This window comes from Melitaea cinxia, chromosome 13, assembly GCF_905220565.1.
Source record: "Melitaea cinxia chromosome 13, ilMelCinx1.1, whole genome shotgun sequence".
Lineage (NCBI taxonomy): Eukaryota > Metazoa > Arthropoda > Insecta > Lepidoptera > Nymphalidae > Melitaea > Melitaea cinxia.
This window is the reverse complement of record NC_059406.1, coordinates 13,602,480-13,618,751: the sequence shown is the minus strand read 5'-3', so window position 1 is coordinate 13,618,751 and position 16,272 is coordinate 13,602,480. Positions and strand designations below refer to the sequence as shown.

The window sequence follows — 16,272 nt, the reverse complement described above, 5'->3', positions numbered from 1 at the left end:
TCCGCCGCCCTCCCGACGAAACGACAGATCGCGTCATCTCTGTAGTCGGTGTAGTAGACACAGGCCTTGGTGTGTCTAGTCACCACGACTATCGCGTGCGAAACGCTGTCATGTATTCGCAGCCTCCCACTCCTCGTCTGGATGACGATGACACTCTCACTCGTCTGGCCCTGCGCCTCGTGGATAGTCAAGACACGCGACCCCTCCCCTTTCCCGTATCCCCGGTCCACCAGCAACTTCTTCTCTTCCTGCGTGAAGACCAGGTATAGGGTCCAGTTTTGTCTTGCAGAGATTTGCGCGCCCGTAAAGCTTTCCACGCGCAGGGAACGGATTATTGGGCTTGAGCTATAAATATCTTTGTAGACCTCGCTGATGGCGAAGGCGGCGTCCTTGGGGTTTCGGTGCGTACAAGACAGCTCCCACGATATGCCTGTTATCAGGGTTGGTCTGCTGTACCGCATCTTGAACAGGTTTTCCCTGTCGATGTACGGCAGCTGGTTAATATGTCCGATGAGGACCACCTTCTTGGCCCCTGATAGTCGGGCTGCCATCACTATGGCCCCGAAGTGGTTCATGAGGGCTTCATCTACCGTAAGACGGCTGATTTTTGCGCCCCCTCGAAAACCATTGACCAGTACGGAGGCCATAGTGCGCACCTTAGATTTGGCTTTAAAGCCATAGCGGTGTGCCAGCTTGTCGTTAAGTTCTTTGGCAGCCTCGATTGTGGTCGTGATGACGACTTCCTCGTCCTCATCGAATTCCCCGACTATGCGAGTTGTCTTTCCACATCCTGGAACCCCATTTATCCATTCCAGTGATGGTAGCCCCCAGACCACGGAAGAATCATCGGCGTCACGGTCCCCCGTGATGGTTTGAGCCATCCGGAGAATCCGGTCATCCAGCATTACTCTCGTGCATCTGGCCACTACCACCACCGGGTCCCCTGGTGGTGTATTGAAGATCTGAGGCTCTTGTTCCTGCCCCTCAGACTCGACCGCGCTCACGAAGCCTGCTGTGATGTTATATGCAGCCATATACCTCCCCGACATATTTCCTTTGAGTATCTGTCGAGTGTCGTTGTTGTAAATGGCTGCTTCGGCTTCTTCGAGTTCCACCTCCAGTAACTTTAGGTGGTTGTACTGGTAGCTCTGCATGATCTTATTGCATGTGGCCAGGTTCACCTCTCGGTTTGCCTTTGTTATGGCCAGGAACTCGGTAAGGGCATTTTGCGCGTGTTCAGACGGTGTGGACGCTGGTCGAAGTCTTGGTGGTGTTACTTGCCCCATATCGGCCCTTGTTCGAACAGTTGGTGGCGCCTCCGGGTGCTTCGAACTTTCGTCCTCGGTGAACCTTTTCAACGCATTAATTTGCCGCTCCCTTGTATCGACCTGATTGGGGGACAAGTGGGGCGGTTTTTTGCCTCGTTTTGGGGAGATCGTCGATTGGATAAACTTCGCCATCGACATCAGGCTCGGTTTCGGTGTGGCTTTTGTCAGATTGCTTAACTTAGCCTTTTCGGCCTCGACCTGTTTCTGTAGGCGCTCCGATCCGCTGGGCGATGCGGGGGGTTTAGATGTCCTGATCTTGGGTTTTAGGTAGCCTAGATCCTCCCCCCTGTCTTCGTATATAATAACCTCGTTGTTCAGTGAGGCCTTTAGACACCCGTACCTGTCTGATACGTTGCCTTTGTCATATCCGACTCTCATTGAGTCCACACTGATCCTTCCGGGGCCCCCCCCGGAGGCCTCGTCCAGCCGCTGTAGCCACAAACTTGACTGCGCGAAGGCAGACCTTTATCTTTCCTCGAAAAGCACGATTGTTTTATTTTTCAACCGCACCAGACGGTAAATTAAGTCGTCCTTCGGTTTTTGCGCAAGCGCCTCGATCTTACAGCGCTTTATGCTTGTGTTTTGCGTGCTACCTGTCATCAGCAGGGCAAGCCCCGGCGAGACCACCAGACGATCCTGACCTTCGGAGCGACAAAAACTCATTCCGACTCTCTCCGCTTCGCTGTCCATAAACAGAGCCACGCATCTGGTCTTTATTCCCACTTCACCGCTTCCATTCCATTCTTTGAACAAGGCCACTGGTGTTTTGCTGTGAGTAGGTTGCGAAGGTACGTTTTTATTGGCTCTCTTCTGGAACAAACTCTGCAGAGAAGACGGTGTGGTCTGTGTTATTTGGCCCCGCAGCGTTCGGGTATTCAGGGGCTGAGAAGCAGTGGCCCCAGGCTGGTAAACGGTATATGGGACACGGACCTGAACGTGTGTCGGTGTCTGTGTAATTGTGTTTGTGTTGGTAGTTGTTGTGACGGTACTGGCACTATGTGGTATGAATGCAGCCTGTGGTAGGAGGCCGTGCTATTTCTTTTTGCAGCCAAGGAAGCGACTTTTCTCGCGAATGTCAGGAAAGACGTTCTGCCCGGTTCGTTTTCGGTGCGAAGTTCAATTTTTTACGTTTATCCCAGTCCTGTACGGCCGCTAAGGTGGTTTCAGCCGAAGCTTGCAGGTTGCTGGTTTTCTGGCTCGAGAAAACGAGGACCACATCGTCCGCAAAGGCCTGGCAATACACTCCCATGCTTTGTATCTCTCTCAGAAGCGAATCCAGGATAAGGTTCCAGAAGGTCGGTCCATCTATGGATCCCTGGACACATCCCTTCGTGGTTTCCCTCTCACAGGATGCTCTGGCATAGTTTACTATGACTCTTCGGTCCTTCAGATATGAGTCGACCAAGGCTTATAGGTTCCTCGGGCAATGTTTTTCTACTAGCTGTTTCTTGAGAGCTGGCCACCATGCTTTGTCGAAGGCGCCCTCTATATCGAGCGATACCAGAAGTACTATCTATGTGTGTTATCCCTTAGTCGCCTCTTACGACATCCTCAGGAAGAGAGGGGGAGGCTATATTCTTATTGCCGTAATCACACAACACAGGGCCTATGGCTTACCAGTTTGAAAATTACAGATGGCATGATAATAGATATTAGGTTCTTAACTAGAAACTTAAGACATACAGACAAACCAATAAAGTGTAATGTTTATTATTATTAAATACACTTTTTGTAATTAATCCTCGATTCAGTTAATCTTCTTTAATAACTTAACTTTTCCTAGAAAATTAAGGAAATGTTTTTATGAATGCAAAGTCCTAACAAGGATAAGCTTAAATGACAAACTGACGTTGAAATAAAGTATCTCATTATAAAAGCTCGGAAAGATTCGCTGAAAAATATTTATTTTAGAAGTCGTAAATATAATTTGTTTTAAGTCAAATTTTTGCTTTGAAATTATTTGAGTAATAATGAATAGAAATGTACGAATAAACTTTATAAAGTAAAAACTTCTTTAACAATTATTTTCCATATACAAAAAATGTTGTTACTACAAATAGTAGTGAGCAATAAAACCTAAATGTATCAGAAAAAATAAATTTCAAATTATCATTACAGAGATTCATAACTTAATAATACGACTCTTATGTAATATGTCTTGTGTAGTGTCCATGTGCTGAGATTAGGGTTAAGGTAGGCAACAGCAAATATAATTATGCGGATTTTTGTATTTCAGGTTACTGTAGGCTTTGGTAATAACTTATCTATTTATTAAACATTAAACGGTGGTATAGTACGGCAATCATTCATATGCATTACGATTTAAAACCAATTACTTCGACTGAACAAAGACATGTAAAATTATATGTACCTATTTAATGAAAATTTAATGAAAATAAGGTTTCGCTTACAGAATTGTACCTTGAACACAACATTATAAAGTAACGGATATGTTTCGGATTAAAGCATTCAACCTGATCAATTAATAAAAATTTACGTCCATCGTGATAAAAACATCATGAAATATGTAAACAGCAATATGATATATTGTACAGAAAATAAATAACTTTTATTTCAATTTCGTTACATTGTTTCTATTAAATAATCACGCAAGACCCATTTATTAAATGTTATGTGAAAAACATGACTTGAACACAGTAATCAAATTTTCTGGGCTATTAATATTTTTGCATAAAAAGTCTTACCGCGGCGAATATTTTAAGTATTATATATTAATATAATCTTTTGAAATAATTAGAAGTGTTTTATGTTTGAAATGTTTTATTATCTTCTGAGATGATCTTCTAATTCTCCAGTTTAAAGTCCACTGAATTATGTACGTTGCGATAGTGAATGTTGCGATAATATGAACGATGCGTTGTAATAATTATGTAATATTGCGACTGCGGGCAACCATTTTTTTCTCTCTGATAATTTTTAGTACCGTTACAGTAGCTTAATAAAATACGTCGATATTTCTGAACATGCTTAAAACAGATTTTCATTCAAAACTGCTTTATTGGAGCGATGAAATGGATTTATATGGCTAAACTTTCTAGACCTCTGAATAAATTATCTATAACGATTCGAATGAGAGAATTTTAACAATAAACGTGTCGCAAAATTCATAACAATCGCGGTCAACATAAAGCATCCAGGATTAAAAGATTATCAGGGAGTCGGAACTGGAAACACGCACGAGGTTAACCGCGATGGGTTTCGTGCGTTGCGGACAGGGAAGAATTTTTCTTATTACAACACACGACACGACTATAATACGATCGTACGACTTTTTCAATCAACGAATTCGGTTTTCATGTCCACCGCTTTTGAAACTTCTCTAAATTGTTTTGAAAATAATTATAGTAAAATCATTCATTCATTTTTAAAGCTTTGTGGGGGAAGATTCTCAATTTTACTATATTTTTATGTAGCTCACAACTTTTTATTGAGTGTACTAATTTTGGAGTTTTTTTTTAAAGTATGGGTTCAACTCTCACCCAGAGTGATATAGAATAGATGAGAATAGAATATACATTATTGCACACCGCTTTGAAAGGATACATTAAACAGACATTTAAACATATAAGGAGTAATGTACAAAGGCGGCCTTATAGCTATCTCTTCCAGAAAAACTTTGTCGATGGATGTATAATACTCAGAATCATCTCAGAATCAGAATTTTCAACACATGACCATTTATTTGTCTGACCTTTGCCCAACAGTGGAACGCTAACAAGCTGATTTAGTACCATTTAGATAAAATCGGTCGGATATTATAAATGACATCAGAATTCACATCAATTAATGTTTAAAACGAGTGCACGCGGTAACCAACGGGAATAATGTGCGAAAATTAAGCGGCTTTTTGACTACGAAATCTTTGAGATTTTTTAGCATTAAAATAATTAAAACTAAAGCGCTATACCATTTAACCCGCAAAATGTTTTGAAATTTATATATAAAACTCTTCAAACATCTTTTTTTTTTAATTTTAGAAAAAGTAAATAATTATTTTTTGATAACGGGACAAGAATAATTACTTGCATACTTTAATGGTTGACGTAAAATCAGAGGCGGCTGATATTTTTTGATGGGTGTTTACACAAAAAAGGTATTATTTTTTATATAACTAGGTCGGCAAAGCTTACACCTGATGATAAGGGATTACCGTAGCTTATAGATTTCTGCAACACCAGAAGCATCGCAAGCGCGTGTCGACGCTATCCTCAATTCACACCAGAGCTCTGGTCACGTTACACACCAACAGGAACACAACACTGCTTTAAAGCAGTATTATTTAGCTGTGATCTTCTGTAAGATCGAGGTACCCGTCGGCCTGCTCCATATTTCGAGCAGGAAATTTCCTGCTGTGCCCTACCTCAATTGTCCCCGTGGCGCTTGGCATGCTCCGCAGGCCGCATGGTCGAACCTGCGGTATATCACCGTCGGGCGTGAGCGGTGCTCCAGATTAATCTAATTTCTCATATGAAATCTATTATTTCATGTGTCGGCTGGTCTCTTTCGCACTCATTGAATATAGTGCTAGGAGTTGTTACTAGAATTCGTTTCATAGAAACGCAATCACTAGTGCTCCACTCGGTACAACTCAATACCAAATGTACGTAATATAATAGACTATTATATAGACATAGTACACTAGAAAGAATGTAATGTAAGGATCGTATGTAATATAAATAGATATAGATTTAAGATTACCTATGTAATTTTCGTAGGAGTGCACTGCACCAGCGCTCCTTAGGACGAGCCGCCTCTGCCTGAAATTACCACTAAGTTTACAACAGAGAGTAATCTAAATGAAAATTATGTAAGTATGAGATACTCCAAAGGAGTTGTTCCTTTTTTTAACACTTGAAAAGCTGTAGTAACTACGATTGAATATGAGTGTTTTTTTTTTAGCTTAAGTAAAACAAAAACAAAAAAAAAATTTGAAATTGTTCAAAAATATTTACCTTAATACGTGTTGAAGCACATCATAAAATGTTACGATAGTTGTTCACTTTAAAATAACCTTACAAAATGGTTTGTAAATAATACGGTTGTTCATATATAACGAGTAATATCCGTAAGTGTTTAATTTCATTAACAATTAAGAGCGAAATTTTGGACAGTTTCCAACTAGAAAGGCTCTTGTTCAATATGGTGGGCCATAACGAGTTAAGAACCATGTATATTAAAGGAAATATGGAAGGAAAATTTTGGTGACAACCTTTTTTTTAATGATTTTGAGGCATTTTAATTTAGTATCATTACATTTTGTAAGTTTGTAGTAAAAAACTACATACTAGTCGATTTTGAGTGTTTTGATTATGTGCGTCTGTAGACATGAGCGTTTTTTATTGTTAATGATTTGTTTCAGTTGAAAAATTTGCTGTAAATTTTTATTATTATCAATGTGGAATATTGTGTATTTGAATTCGTAAGGATATTGAGAGCGCATTTTTATTTCTATTTTATAATAAAGCTTTTTCCACACTGAACGCGTACGTGTGTTAGGACGTCGTAACGTCGCGTTATTGCGCTCCATAGTGTTAACGATAATGTCTGTTTGACAGCGTTGTGACATTACAACAGCACAAAATGTTACTCTAACGCGCCGTCGGAACTCGAAGCTCAAAGGCATTCAGTAGGAACGAAACATTTTTTGATACATACTGTAAAAAAAAAGTCGTTTTAAATTAATATAAACTTTAAATAATTTAAGCGTGCGTTTTGGAATCAATTCACTGATTTTATTTGCTTAAATTAAATTCGCTAATTTATTTAAATAATATTAAGAAGACGATGATAATTTATGTTATATAATATAATTCACAAAGTTTAATTTAAACACTAACATAGTGCTTTTGACGTTCATTTTGGTAGTCATAGTTGACTAATAGTGACTTGACAAATTGTTCGATTCTTCAGCTTAATCTAGGTAATAATTAATTTGGAAAGCCATTTGAAGCGTTAATATTTTACTATATAACCTAATAAGTAATTCATTAGGATTACGTATGAGGACAAGTTAATAACTAGTATGTTTTGTCTAGCCTGTTGAAGAATTTATATTTTCAAAATACTAATTATAGAACACAAATCTCAAACAGATTAATTATATATTAATAAATTATGAATATTAATAGTGTTTAAATACAATTCGTAAAAACATAATCGATGACAAAACACACTTGTAGTCTAGGCATGTTCATGATTTTTCGCATTATGTTAATAAAAAATAAAAACTGTTTCAGTTACAAAGAAAAGATTTTATTTTAATCTTTAATAATAATTATAAAAATATGTCACGCGTATTGGATGACTTGTACAATTTATATATTAGGTATGCGAATACCCTTTTATTTTTAGGAGAAAATGTAGATTAATTTTTTTCTAATCAAATCTTGATTTACTTTTGTAGCTTAATGTCACACACGAAGGTCGATTGCATAATATACATTTCGAGTCAGTGGTAGATTAACTTTTAACTAGAATTAAAATTTTAACTTCTAAGATGACGATTCAAAGGTGCTTTCGAAGCCTACTTAAAAAAAGTTATTTTAGATTTGATTTCTACAGTAACACGAACAGAATGTTCCGTCTAACTGATATCTCCGTCTCAACTTCCGTTCGACTCACTCGATCACACTTTTCGTAACGCTCTCGTCACGCATTCACCAGCTTACTCCCCAAGTCAAGCGTCAAAGAAATATTATGATGTACAGTTACCAATTCGTCTAATTATTTACAGTTAGTCTGGTAGTAGCGATAACTTTTTTTATTTTATTTAACTTTTTTTTATTTATTTAAATTGTATATGATATCAAACTGGAGACACCCATAACTAAGTTTTACAAGTTATGTAATTTTAATAGTGGAAACATTCATTAAACTAGATAAACCGTTTGGTTGATGGCTGGTGAGTGGGTGCGATCGCGAGCTTCCAAAGTACACGGAATAAAACTGCTACTGACACTTAGGAAAATTGTTGCGTCGTTGTTATGACGTGGTTACATGGTGCGGGAACTTTTGTTGTTTGATTTTTTTAGTATATAACTTTTTGAAACTACGGATAAGTGAAAATAAGACGAAGTATTTTAAATTGAAATATAAGACATTATACAGGAAGAACGCCGCGTTGGCGCAGCGGTCACGGGCATGGATTGTACCTGTTGCGCTGGCGGTTGCGGGTCCGATTGTATTGGCCATAAAGGTGTTTGCCGTGGTCTGAGTGTTTGTGCAGTCCTAGTGGGTCTCCCCACCGTGCCTCGGAGAGCACGTTAAGCCGTCGGTCCCGGTTGTTATCATGTACACCTGATAGCGATCGTTACTCATAGTAGGGAATATATCCGCCAACCCGCATTGGCGCAACAGCGTGGTGGATTAAGCTCTGATCTTTCTCCTACATGGGGAAAGAGGCCTATGCCCAGTAGTGGGATATTACAGGCTGAAGCGAAATACAGGAAAAAAATATTAGTCTTTTGAACAGGAAACCTGTTAGAATTAAAAATGGTTTATATTTATTTTATGTTTAATGGAAAAAAAATATTTTGTGAAATAAAAGCGAGGAAGTTATTTATAGCTCCTGTACTAAAATTAAGAAATTTTCAACAAAATGACTCCTCATCTCTAACTTCCAATCGGTATATCTCATAACATATAAAAAATAATATTGTGTACTTTTACTTTTTACCAATTAAATTTATAGAAAATAATTTAGCGTTCATAGTACGTATAGAACCTATCTACAAAAGAAAAGTCTTAAAAAAAGATATATCATAAAAACGTCCCCTTATTAGTTGTAGTGTTCTCGACTTACGTTAAGGACGTTAAAACCACTAAACCTCGGCGAAGGCAATTTGAACTCTATTCACACAGTTATAAGTGACTTGATAATCGAATATTACTTCTTCTTTTATGTCCAGCTTTAATCTGATAGATCCGTCTATGGAGGCTACTATACAATCTTCTAAATTATGTGATTATGTCTTGTTTTTGTAATGATTATGTTTCCTCACAAACTCAAATCAGAATGACTCAAAAAACACTAGTCAGATCTCGATGTTTAAATGAGACAATATGAAAAGAATCATCAAAATCGGAACACACCGAAAACGTCCTCCTTTTTTCAGTCGGTTGAAAATTAGAAAATTCTTGTAATTAAATTTAAGAAAAAAAAAAAAATCGGAAATTCCATTGCTGCACGCCTTCACGCACTCTTTTAAAACTATTGTTGCAGCAGTTAGCAACAGCCTCTAGTATCTTGTGTAGGAACTCACACTTTAGTACTTTACAATGTTACTGTTTCATTTGCGTGAATTATTAGTGTTTTCCGTTTGTACCTTCTTATTGCTACCCTTTTAAGAGTTATCCTGTATTACCATATGTATCAAACGTTTTAATTTAAGCACCATAATAAGATTTAAAAAGCAAAAGTAACATTAAGAACGAAAATTTCAGTGGTACTGCACGGTTGAACAAAAATGTATTTGTTTTTGTTTGTAATGTATTTGTTTTTTAAATTATACATAAAAGTTTAGCAGTCACTTGTATGTAATTACGGTAGTAAAGAATATGGCCAACCCCCTCTCTTCCCGTGGGGGCCTTAAGAGGCGACTAAGGGATAGTACCGTTCCACTACCACCTTTGAACTTAAAAAGCCGATGGCGGGATAACCACCTAACTGCTGTCTTTGAAATACACAGGCCAAAGACGGGCAGCAGCGTCTTCGGTGCGACAAAGCCAGCCCTGCGGTCACCAACCCGCCTGCCCAGCGTGGTGACTATGGGCAACACACTTGAGTTCGCGCTATTTTTGGTTGGTTTCCGTGGACTGCGATAAGCTGAAGTGACGTGTGAATGAGTTACATGTATTCCGGATTAGAACTCTTGGTTAAGATATACTTTAATTGTCAACGTTAATGCTTTATCCGATTGTGGGTACAAATCACAATTATTTTTCCATTTTTAATTAAAATTTCGTTAATAGGATAGCGATATTTAACGAAGCGTGTCTGTTTAAATGTAAAATTTTAATAATGAGCAAAGATTATTACAATAAAGGTTTTAACATGCAAATGGTCGTTTTATTATACAGTAATAAAAGATTGGTTTGAATTTTACGTATATGTATTGCACTGTATTAATTGTTTAAATTACTCTTAATGACAACTTTTAACACCGTTTCATTTGTTATTTAAAAAAATATTTAAAAGTATTATTTGCAAATTAAAGTTGTTCTTTTTTTAGATTTTTTTTCCTACTGCTAATGTTTTTATTCGAATTGACTTTTGAAAGTCTTTTAAATCGTCGACTCAATTTTGTAAGTGTTTTTCGTTAGCGAATTTCTAGCGCAAACTGAAAGTCTAAAAGGCACTCTCTGCGCTTACATTTTAATCCACATTTTTTCAAAGGAGTTTTCTATTCAACTGTACACTTTTTCCTTTATGTTTCACGATATCTCCGTGAATCGTGAATTAAGTTTAATCAATGTTTATACAATGAATATTGAGTATATTTGATGAAAGGGTTCATCTATATATGTTTATAAAATCGTTAAATCGTTGACTCATCACGAAATATTATAAGCCGCTGGACGCATAAAGAGGAAATTTGGTAGGAAAGTAGTTTATAGTTAGTAGACATCCACTAATAACGAATTTATCGATAGGGCCGGATTAAAAGATCCTAAAGGCTATTACAAGTTTGTATGAAATTCCTTGATTTATCATGCTACTAAGGATTAATAGGATAAATGAATAAGAGACGAGTTCGTGTTGCTGAAGTTTCCTAAAAATGGCTTGAGATGACCTAAGGGTTGTTACCTTGTTGAGTTGTACCCTGTTGAGAGGGAGCTCTGCGAACAGTTTGGTCGAGAAAGAGGTTGTAATATAATGTTACAATATTTTAGCTCCTCTTTTTAAATATTATGCACGAGCTCATACCCCCATCTCCTTTCTTCCATCGGACTTTCAGACGTACCGCAGGCTTTCATTCCTACCTGATTGATATACCTTTCATACGTACAAAGCGCTTCGAATCATCTTTTTTAATGCGCACAGCCAAGGAATGGAATTCCCTGCCGGCGTCTGTATTTCCGAGTTCATATAACCCGAACATATTTAAAGCGCGAGTGAACAGGCTTCTTCTGGGCGGACTCGCTCCATCTTCGACCTCGTCTGTGCTCTAGGGCTAGACTGAGGTCAAGAGTAAGCCCATATCGTAATAAAAAAAAAAAAAAAAAAAATATCAATTTCTACGCGATCGAAGCCGCGGGCAACTGCTAGTACATATTAATTTTGTTAATAATTTATTTTTGCTTTATTCAGTTCATTAAGATATTATTCAATGTTGAAACCAATACTCCTCAACGTTTGACAATTAAAATATAAATAAAAAAAGGTACAGGCAATTAAGAGCCCATGTTATGTGTATATATAAATATATATATACATATATATATATTATTCTTGATGTTTAAAGGATCAGTTAATTTCCGTACAAATTATTACGTCAGATTTTTCTTTTTGATAGCGGAAAATTTGTCTGGCAGGCTATTTAGGCATTTATTTAGGTTTTTAAATTGAAGTTTTCTTCTTTTTAAGCGACTAAAAAATTGGTTGGTATTTTTTAATGTTTGTACACTGAATACGCCGAGATTTATGATCCGATTTACGTGATTATTTATTTGTTTAATGCAAAATAGTTGCCATTTTTATAAATTACAATCGAATTGTATAAAATTTTATTATAAGCATATACATTACTAGCTGTGCCCGCGGCTTCGCCCGCGTTGAAATCAGTGTGTCACAAAGTTTTCCTGGCAAACTTCCAGTGAAACTCTCATCAAAATCGGCTTAGCCGTTCCCTAAACCTTCTTCTGGCCAATGGTGGAGCCCTCTCTCCAATGGTGAAACCGCATGAAAATCCGTTCAGCAGATTTTGAGCGAATCGATCACATACACTTTTGGAGACTTTGTTTGACTGAGTAACTTTTTAAAAGGCACTATTTTTATAATTTAATAGTTATTTTTTATAAAACCTTTCTATACATCACATTTTTAAATTTATTTTCAGGCTGTATATGTTTCATACAAACTATCAACCCCAATTAAAGCCCCTTAGCGGTGGAATATCATAAAATCCGTTCTTAGCGAACGTCTGCTAACTATAATCTACCTCCCTGCCAAATTTTGTCTTTGTCCAACCTGGATGGATAGACCATCCAGCGGTTTTGAGTTCTCGTGATGAGTGAGTTAGTGACCTTTCTGTTTTATATATAGATTACGATGCATTATTTGGACACCTCCTCACCATCTATAAAGCATATATTTTAAATTTCAAGTTTCTTACTTCAAAAACATAGGACTTTCATACAAACTTCCAAACCCCGTTTTACCCCCTTAGGAGTCAAATTTCGTAAAACCCGTTCTTAGCGAATGTCTACGCCCTATAAGGAGCGTATCTGCCAAATTTCAAGTTTGTAGATGTTATAGTTTCGAAGATTTCGTAATGACTGGGTAAACCTACCATCCCCCGTTTTAACCCCAAAAAGGAGTTGATTTCTAAAGATACATTATTTGGACACCTTCGCATCAACTATAAGGCATACAATTTAAATTTCAAGTCTCTTACTTGAAAAACATGGGACTTTCACACTAACTTCCAACCCCCGTTTAACCCCTTTAAGGGTCGAATTTTGTAAAATCCGTTCTTAACGGATGTCTACGCTCTATAAGGAGCCTTTCTGCCAAATTTCAAGTTTGTAGCTATTATAGTTTTGGCGATTTCGCGATGAGTGAGTCAGCCTACCATCCCCCATTTTAACCCCAAAAGGGAGTTAATTTCTAAAGATACATTATTTGGACACCTTTTCACCATCTATAGAGCATATATTTTAAATTTCAAGTCTCTTACTTCAAAAACATAAGACTTTCATACAAACTTCCAACCCCCGTTTTACCCCCTTAGGAGTCGAATTTCGTAAAACCCGTTCTTAGCGAATGTCTACGCCCTATAAGGAGCCTATCTGCCAAATTTCAAGTTTATAGATGTTATAGTTTCGAAGATTTCGTAATGACTGAGTAAACCTACCATCCCCCGTTTTAACCCCAAAAGGGAGTTAATTTCTAAAGATACATTATTTGGACACCTTTTCACCATCTATAGAGCTTACATTTTAAATTTCAAGTCACTTACTTCAAAAACATACGACTTTCATACAAACTTCCAACCCCCGTTTTACCCCCTTAGGGGTCGAGTTTCGTAAAATCCGTTCTTAGCGGATGCCTACGTCTTATAAGGAACCTACCTGCTAAATTTCAAGTTTGTAGGTGTTATAGTTTCGGAGATTTCGTGATGAGTGAGTGACCTTTCGCTTTTATATATATTATTATAGATTATAGATTAATGAAATATGTGATCAAAGCTTGTTGCAAGTTATTAAAATAGGAGTTTGAGATAGAGGTTGGCTTAGAAGTTAGACTACGACCGAAACTGAGCTAGAATATTACGATAAACTGTTATTAAAGAAAGTATAAAAAAGAGGCTGTGTGGTTATGGCAGTAAAAATATAGCCACCCCCTCTCTTCGCGTGGGTGTCGTAAGAGGCGACTAAGGGATAACACAGTTCCACTTCCACCTTGAAACTTAAAAAGCCGACCGATGGCGGGATTACCATTCAATTTACAATTCTGCCCAGCGTGGTGACTATGGGCAAAACACTTGAGTTCACGGCATTTTTGGCGCGCACTTGTGGAGGCCTATGTCCAGCAGTAGACTGCGATATGCTGATGTGTGTGTGTGCGTGTGTATAATTAAAGGAAGGTATACAATAAGACAATCATTTCAATAAAATATAATCTGTTCATTTAGTAAAGGTTGAGCAGTTATTATTCGTCAGGTTTATAAAAAAACTCAAACCCAATTTTCACTGTTTTTATTTATAATATATTTTCCGTTTACTAGATACTCGTACATGTTCAACTTAGGCTTTTTATACTAGGCAGTGAATTCAGAAGCAAATACTATTTAATAATTTACTTATTCATTTATAGAACACCAACAAAGTATACACCATATTTCAAGTAAATATATATATATATAATAACAGTACAGTCTTAGTTTAATTATAGGTGATAACTATATTAAACTTGACTAACTAATTAATTAATTACAGTAAAAGAACTACTAAACTAATTTATTTAACTAAAGTAAAAGATTAAAACAAAAGAAATCAAAGAATTAAAGAGAAATAAGTTGTAAAAATACTAAAAAACTGATCACTTTGCTGGTAAATACAATTTAATCATTATTTTTAAGGAGACCTTTGTTAAGTCGTCTGATGCTTGGGCCTCTATCTCTCCTGTAGAATATCCATCGTTTGACAGATTAAACAATACAATATTCGACAAATTCGTTAAGTTAGATTGAATGAACTATTTTGGCCAAGCTGAATGGCACTTCATAATCATATGAATAAATCAAATAACTACACTACCAATAAAATATGAGATTAATTTTGCATACCTTGATTGTATGCAAATAACATTTTCAAATCATAATCATAAACACTATGATTAAAATTCAAATAAATCTCAGCCATCGCTCGGTGACATTTATGATAAAAACAACACGGGCAATGTGGAATGAAGTATGTAGGTATGTGTGATTTTTGAAATATGAGAATGTTTCAATTTCACTTCAGCCTGTAATATTCCACTGCTGGGCATAGGCCTCTTTCCCCATGGATTCCCCAAGGAAAAGAGCTTAACCCACCACGTCAGTCCAATGCAGATTGCCGAATATATTCGCTATTATGAGTAACGATCGCAGTCAAGTGTACATGATAACAATCGGAACCGACGGATTAAAGTGCTATTCGAGGCACGGTGGGGAGACCTATAAGGACTGCACAAATACCCAGACCACGGCAAACATCGGTATAGCCAATACAAATGTTTGTTATGTGCGAGGATCGAATCCGCAGCCGCCAGCGCAATAGCCACAAACCAGTGCTGTGACCGTTGCGCTAACGCGTCGTCGTTATTCATTTTAGTAGCTGGTATATCTTAATATCTTCACTCTATTTTACTACTATTTCACGGCCTGCTGTATATATATATATGTATTGTTATACCATTAAAAAAATCCGTTTCAAGATATATCTCATCGAAAATAATTCGCTCACAATACGGTTTAGTTGTTAAGTTATTACATATACATATAAATATCTGATACACATAAACGTACAAACTTTGGCGCTATGCCACTAACTTGTTAGTCTAGCCCTACGTTTTGCTCAAAGCCATGATGGAGATGTTAAAATTATATAAACTGCTTGTTAGCTCTGTCTGCGCTCGTGAGGACAAAATCTTATATCTTATTTATTTCAGACTTAATATTTTCATATAAAGTGACATGTGAAAGTCCCATGTACTTACATATGACTTTTTATGTTCAAACGTGAGCGATATCTTAGGGAAAAAGTAAATATTATTTTTTTACATTATATACGTATAAATAGATACAATGTTATTTGTTTGATAATTACTGTTTATATTTACTAATAAAGTATTGTTAATCGATAATGGTATCTCTTGGTACACTACAATAAATAATTTCAAAGTAAATAATATATATTTACTTGGACAAAATATACACGTAGTCAATATCCCTTTAGCTTACATACATGTACATATTTATTTACTATCACTACATACACTAGTTTATTCTTTTAATTTTCTCTTATAGATACTTTCTTAAGATAAATAAAAACGCTCTTTGCCTTTTTACCTCAAACCGTAAAAATATATGAAAAAGAACGAAAAGCTGCTCTTGAATTAAAAGCGCAAAGCTCTATGTAAATAACAGATGCGTTCCGCTAGACTCTCTCACACAATGTGTTATAGTTTGAAGGTAATTAAATATTCGGTTCACGTTTA

At 36.7% G+C, this 16,272-nt stretch overlaps 1 long non-coding RNA gene across 1 annotated transcript; it reads left to right on the top strand.

Annotated features, from left to right (window-relative positions):
- Positions 1 to 693: 693 nt before the first annotated feature.
- LOC123659280 lies at positions 694 to 16,067 on the top strand. Its single transcript, XR_006744001.1, has 3 exons — positions 694 to 774; positions 14,990 to 14,995; positions 16,056 to 16,067. It is a non-coding gene; the product is annotated as an uncharacterized LOC123659280 (long non-coding RNA).
- Positions 16,068 to 16,272: the final 205 nt, after the last annotated feature.